The sequence below is a fragment of the Rhinopithecus roxellana genome, chromosome 9, assembly GCF_007565055.1.
Source record: "Rhinopithecus roxellana isolate Shanxi Qingling chromosome 9, ASM756505v1, whole genome shotgun sequence".
NCBI lineage: Eukaryota > Metazoa > Chordata > Mammalia > Primates > Cercopithecidae > Rhinopithecus > Rhinopithecus roxellana.
Genome location: NC_044557.1, coordinates 25,453,220 through 25,459,689, shown reverse-complemented (window position 1 = coordinate 25,459,689; position 6,470 = coordinate 25,453,220). Strand labels below are relative to the sequence as shown.

The following is a 6,470-nucleotide window of genomic DNA, read 5'->3' as shown; positions in this document are numbered from 1 at the left end:
ACAAAAGAATGTCAGTCAATGCTGTCAAGACAGCAAATGCAACAGGGTAATCAAGTTTAGTTACCCACTTTGTCAGGGGCTGCTTCTTTCCTGGAACAAATTGCTTACTCAGTTAGCACTGAGTATGTATCTGTTCCTAAGAATATTAGCATTGTAAGGGTTCAGCATCTTTTTAAGTAAATATATTAAATTGATATTCTGAGTTCTTAGGAAATGTAGAGACCCAAATTATGTTTTACTGTGCAATGTCTATGTAGCTTAAAATGTTTTGCCTTCTTTTTGATAAATTTTAAAAAATTGAATTATTGACAAGTATTTGGAAGAAAGAGACTGCTTTGTGTCAGAAAGCCATTTCCAAAAGAGTTTAAGTCAATTATTTGAAGTCACAAGATCTTTTAAAGGCTGCCCCCAGTACTTTATAGTCCACCTTTATGGTATAAGCAATGTTTTATATCTTTGGTCAATTAAATGGACTAGAAGCTTTTATGAAATTGTCAGGAATTCAAATATTGAGGCATAGCTAATAGCACTAAAAATTTCATCTGCCGGGCGTGGTGGCTCACGCCTGTAATCCCAGCACTTTGGGAGGCCGACGCAGGCGGATCACAAGGTCAGGAGATCGAGACCATCCTGGCTAATACAGTGAAACCCCGTCTCTACTAAAAATACAAAATAATTAGCCAGGCGTAGTGGTGGGTGCCTGTAGTCCCAGCTACTCGGGAGGCTGAGACAGGAGAATGGCGTGAACCAGGGAGGCGGCGCGTGCAGTGAGCCGAGATCTCGCCACTGCACTCTAGCCTGGGCAGCAGAGCGAGACTCTGTCTCAAAAAAAAAAAAAAAAAAAAAAAATCATCTTAACTTTTAAATCCATCTGTTACAGTCAATGCCTTGGTTATTAATTTCACCACTCAATACAATAACATTCAAGAATAATTTTGCCTGATGTCTATTGAGAGGTTTAACATATATAAGCAAATTTTGAAACCTATGTAACTTGGTTTACATTTACTGTCCTTATAGGAAGCTACACAATTTTTTTTTTTTTTTTTTTTTTTTTTTTTTTTGGCATAAAGACAAACTTTATTGAGGCTCTCAGCAATAGTTCTCTTTCTCCTGCACAGTCTTGTTTCCCCGGAGACGTCCAGTCCGGCGGGCAGCAATGAGACCCACTTTGCGGCCAGCAGGGGCATCTCTGCGGATGGTAGAGGGCTTGCCGATGTGCTAGGTGGTTGCCACCTCCGAAAGGATGCTCCACAGGATTCATGGCCACACCCCGTACTCGTGGCCAGCAGTTCCTCTTTGCCTTATATTTGTGGTAGGCCCAGCCAGCCTTCAAGATGGGTTTGTCAAATCGGCCACCTCCAGCCACCACACCAACCACAGCTCTGTTGGCTGAGGAGATAACCTTCTTGGAGCCGGAGGGCAGCTTCACACGGGTCTTCTTGGTCTCAGGGTTGTGGGAGATAACGGTGGCATAGTTCCCTGATGCCCGGGCCAGCTTGCCACGGTCTCCAGGCTTCTCCTCCAGGCAGCACACGATCGTACCCTCAGGCATGCTGCCCACAGGGAGCACATTGCCAATGTTGAGCTGGGCCTTCTTGCCGCAATACACAAACTGTCCCGTGTGAATGCCCTCGGCGGCAATGAACAGCTCCGTCCGCTTCTTAAACCGGTACGGATCCCGGAAGGCCACCTTGGCGAGCGGCGCGCCGCGGCCCGGGTCGTGGATGATGTCCTTCACGATGCCCTTGATGTAGCCGTGCCGCTCGGCGAAATCCACGGCGCGCAGGCGCGCAGCGCCCTTACGGTGCTTCACGTGCGCGCGAAACACAGACCCGGCGCCCTTCCTCTGTCCACAGATCACACGGCCCACGACGACGGGTCCAGCTCACCAGCGCTGCCGAAAGAGGAAACGCGGCGTCCGCGAGCCGCCTTGAAGCTACACAATTTAATGAAGATTATCTCCTTCCTACTAAACCACTTGATGAGATTCAGAATGAAAGTCCCTATTTTATCAAAAAGCATTAAGTGGAAATGACTTGCCCTAGGTAATGTGGGGAAGGCAGGGTGGTCACGTAGAGAAGAAAAATAACAACCAACAGAAAACCAATTTTTTAAATAAGATTCAAACTGAATTTAATTAATTTTTATTCAGCACTCATAAAATGCACTTGTAGATATACTTAATGGGACCCCAAATTATCAAAACTAAATAGCTTATAAATTACTTGACCAGAAAAATGGCCAAGAAGTTGCTAGCTTTTAAAAGTTATAGTATCCACTGGCAAAGACAGTGCCACCTGCACATTCTCTTTGAGTCTCTTCACTTTTCCATGTAGCTCCTCCTCAGGTACAGTGCATAACCACAGTTATAGGTGTTCCTGCATGCTCAGAAGGGACTGCATTATAAGAGAGGGGAGCAATGCCAAGGTAGCTTGCAATACATGTAAAGTAGCATAATTCAGTTAACTGCATAGTTCTAAACAAACAGCATATTCAAAAACACATTTTTCCAAAATTTTCACCAAGGCAGCATATCCCTTTTTTACCAAAATTAATTGACAAAAGAATTGTTTGCCCCTGGATAACTGATACAGACTTTACAAGAAATAAGTTTCATCATGCACTAAATGCCTTTAAATTCAAGAAAGAGGCACATAAAATATAAAATATCTCATAGGACTTTTAGATGTTTTGTGCTCTTGAAAAATAGGATATGGTTAAACTTTTTAATCCTTGACTCTGTCTCTTGCTGTTCTCCAACATAATATTGTTATCCTAATATTTTATAACTATATAGATAGGAAGAGTGAATGTAAGTGATTTGCTAAAAGTCGTATAACTAGTGAATGATTGTTCTGGATATTTACATTGCTCTACAAATCCATTCTTCACCCTTCTCTACCGTGTTGTGCACCCAGGCAGCTGACCTCCTTGTCTCATAAAAATGGATTTTCTTTGTCCTATGGTTTCCAGTTGGATTGAGTTAATGAGAGACAACAGGAGGAAAATGCAGGGCAGAAGAAGAGGAAGGTAATGGTGTTTATTCCCTGACTTCCTTCCTGCTCTGCCACAAGTTGACAGTAGCTGGTTTCCTCTACTGGAGTTCAGAAATAAAGGCCAGAAGTGAAAGCCTCAGCTTCCTGACATGAAGCACTTGACTACAGTTACAGCTAGAACCACAGCTCTCTCTGATTCCTCATAACTATTCCTTTTCCTTGCCCTTTCATGTCTAATAGAGGCAGTGGCTCTCCACTGTCGCTAGCCCCAGGATACTTTATCATCTCTTACTAGTGTACTTTAACCATTCCTATACCTGCTAGGACCTTGATAGATCTAGATATAGAAACAGGGTTTGAATCCAGGTTTAATGGCACTGATGTTAAACCAGGTTCATTATTCACACACGCAGCAAACCAAGTGGTGTGACAACAGGTTTTGTCAAAGAGAAAAGAGTTTATTCACAAGGCTGCCAAGCCTGGAGACAGAAGAACAAATCTTAAATCTGCCTCATTGAAAATAGGGCTTGTTGGGGGCAGGTACTTATGGAATAGAAAATGGGGTGGTCTAATGTCTGGGGAATGGTGATTGGTGGATAGGAAAGGTAATCAGGGTTCTGTGCAAGCATAATTGAGCAACATGGCTCTTCATAGGATGCATGGTCAGAAAAAGGCAGCACTAGTATGACCTGCAGGTAGAATTTTTGACCCTCTCAAGTCAAAAAATGTCTCTTCAGCCACCTGTGCAAGCCCAGTTGGAGGATTAGTATTCTCAATTGGCTTGAACTGGACAAGAGCTGCCCTGTAACTCCTGAAAAACAACTTTAAGCACTCGTTACTATAGTGACCCACAGTCAGAGATATTGTCTGTAAGGAAGCTAATGGAAGTTTAGTTATGTATCATTTGGCTACATGACTTGCACCTAAACCACTTAAGAAGTAAGTAGTTAAAAGCAAGCAACGCAGGTTAAGTTTGGTGGGCTTAATCAGGTTATTCCTTGGTTTTAGTACTAATATCAGTGTTCTTTCTATTGAACCACACTATACCCACATGCACTGCTTTCACATCCTTTATATGTCTGCCTTTATTGACAATAATAGTTTAAAATACTTTGCTTAACAGTTATATATTATTTTCAACTGTTTCTATTTACTTGTATATGTGAATCTCATTCCCCAGCTACAGTATATGCTACGTGATTATGTCTTTTAAATGAATTCCCTATTATCCCCCAATTTGCCTAGCACAATCAATACAAAGGATATAATTTAAAAAAAAAAAATACTCGTTGACAGTTTCACATCTGCATGGTGATGTGAGCAGACCATAGACCCATTTGCCAGTGAAACAACCATAGCTGGCACAAATTATTTTTTAAAAAGACAACCATATAAAGTATTTGAAAATTGTTCTAAGGGCATACACCAACATATATTCAAGAAAAATCTTTTTGAAAATCTATTAAATCTCAGTGTGCACAGTAAGAGGCTGAGGCACTTGAACCATGACTTACTCCATCCCTCCTGTATGCCAGTTCAGCTTGACTGAAGCTCATTTCTGTGTAACTACAGCTAAAAAGACAAAGCTTCTTTATCCCTCAGTTCCCAATCAAGGGACATAGTATCTCACCAGGAGGAGCAGCCCACTAGTATTTCTTATCACCTCCGACACCAAGTTGCAAAGGCTAAATTCCTAGAAAGTGCAGTTGAGAGGTCAGGGACTTTCTTTCTCCACCCAGCCCCAACTCACACTCTCAGTCACAGGGTTGGCAGGTCAAGAATACTGGGTCTCTGACTACTCTCAGTCCTGCTCATTTGTAGGCCAAAGAGGCAAGCAAAGAATACCAGAAGCTATGGCTCTGACAAGCACCCTACTCATAACGCATGGTGTCACTCCAAAACAAGTGGACCACTGTCCCCACCCCCAGCCCTGGAGCAATAGCTCAGAGACTTTTCTCAGGAACAGGGGGAGTCCACAAGAAAAGAGGACTCCAATGTTGTTCCCAAAATAACTCTTTATTTGAAGAAAAGTGTGGGAAAGTTCAAGCCTAAGAATGCTTTCAAAACCAATTGGTGATTTTGGCAGTAAACAATTAAAAGAAGGCTTGTAGCTCTATGAGACCCACAAGCTCAACTGTAGGCCAGCTAATTTATCAGACAGAATCAGAGAAAGAGATAGCCAAAAAGAGACATCAAGGGGACATAACAAGCCTCAAAGATTGGCCTCAAAAACTACCCCTATCCAGATTTAATTGGATGAGATTGTGAAGCAATCTATGCCTAGAACACTCCAGGGTGTTGTCTGAAACAATAGGGATATCAACCATCAATTAGCTGAGTTTAAGAGCTGGGTGTGATACCAACAGAGGCAGACAGACTAACAGAGAAATCAGAAAAAGAGACAAAAACTACCCTGATTTAACCAGAGAAAACACTGTCATCTAGGATGACTGTCCTCATGCTCAAGGATGTGCCTCTCTGAAGGGCAATGGAAGCTTCACACTAAATGAGAAATAGTTGCAACTGAAAGAGTCTAGCCAAGTCACAAAACAAACAAACAAACAACAACAAAAACAACTCTGAAATGGGGAAGGAAATAAAAATTTAGAGTTGTTACAATGCGTTACTTCAAATGTCCAGTTCAAAAAAAAAAAAACTTGCAACAAAAAAAAAAAAAAGGAAAAGGAAAATGTAGCTTACAAACAGGAAAAAGGAAGACAACAAGAATTACCTGTGAAGGTCACCATATGTCAGATTTTAAAGATTTCAAAGCAGCCATTACAAATTATTCAAAGAACTAAAGAAAACTTGTGCTTAAAGAAGTAGTGGCTGGATATTCTTATCAAATACAGAACATCAATAAAAAGGTAGAAATGATTTTTTAAATAACCAAATGAAAATTCTAGATTGAAAAAACACACTAGTTGAAATGAAAAAATTACCAGAGGTTCAACAGCTGATTTGAACTGACAGAAGAATCAGCAAATTCTAAGATAGATCAACAGAGATAACGCAATCCGAAGAAAGTGGAGAGAAGAGCAAAGACAAATTAATAGAGCTACAGAAAAATGTGGAGCACTATTAAGCACACAAACACACATAATAATAGAGGATAATAGAGAGAAAGGAAAGGAAAAATAGAAGAAATCATGGCTGAAAACTCCAAAAATACATTAATCTATACATACAAGATTAACAAACTCAAAGTAAGATAATCACAAAGAGATCCATACCAAGACAAATTATGGAAAAAATACTGAAAGACAATGACAAAGAGAATATTTTGAAAGCCACAAGAGAAAAATGACCCATCACATTCAAGACAACGCCAAGAAGACTGACTTGTCATCAGAATCAGTGGAGGCAGAAGCAGAGGAATAACATATTCAGAGGGCTCAAAGAAAAAAAAATAACACTAAAATCTTATATGCAGCAAAGTATGTTTCAAAGATGACGGTGACTTTTGAAGGT

The 6,470-nt window shown here is 40.8% G+C and overlaps 1 pseudogene across 1 annotated transcript; it reads right to left on the bottom strand.

The window, feature by feature from the left end:
• Positions 1-1,092: 1,092 nt before the first annotated feature.
• Positions 1,093-1,888, bottom strand: LOC115899597 (annotated as a pseudogene). The gene has a single exon (XR_004059246.1). The product of XR_004059246.1 is annotated as a 60S ribosomal protein L8 pseudogene (transcript).
• Between the last annotated feature and the right edge of the window lie 4,582 nt (positions 1,889-6,470).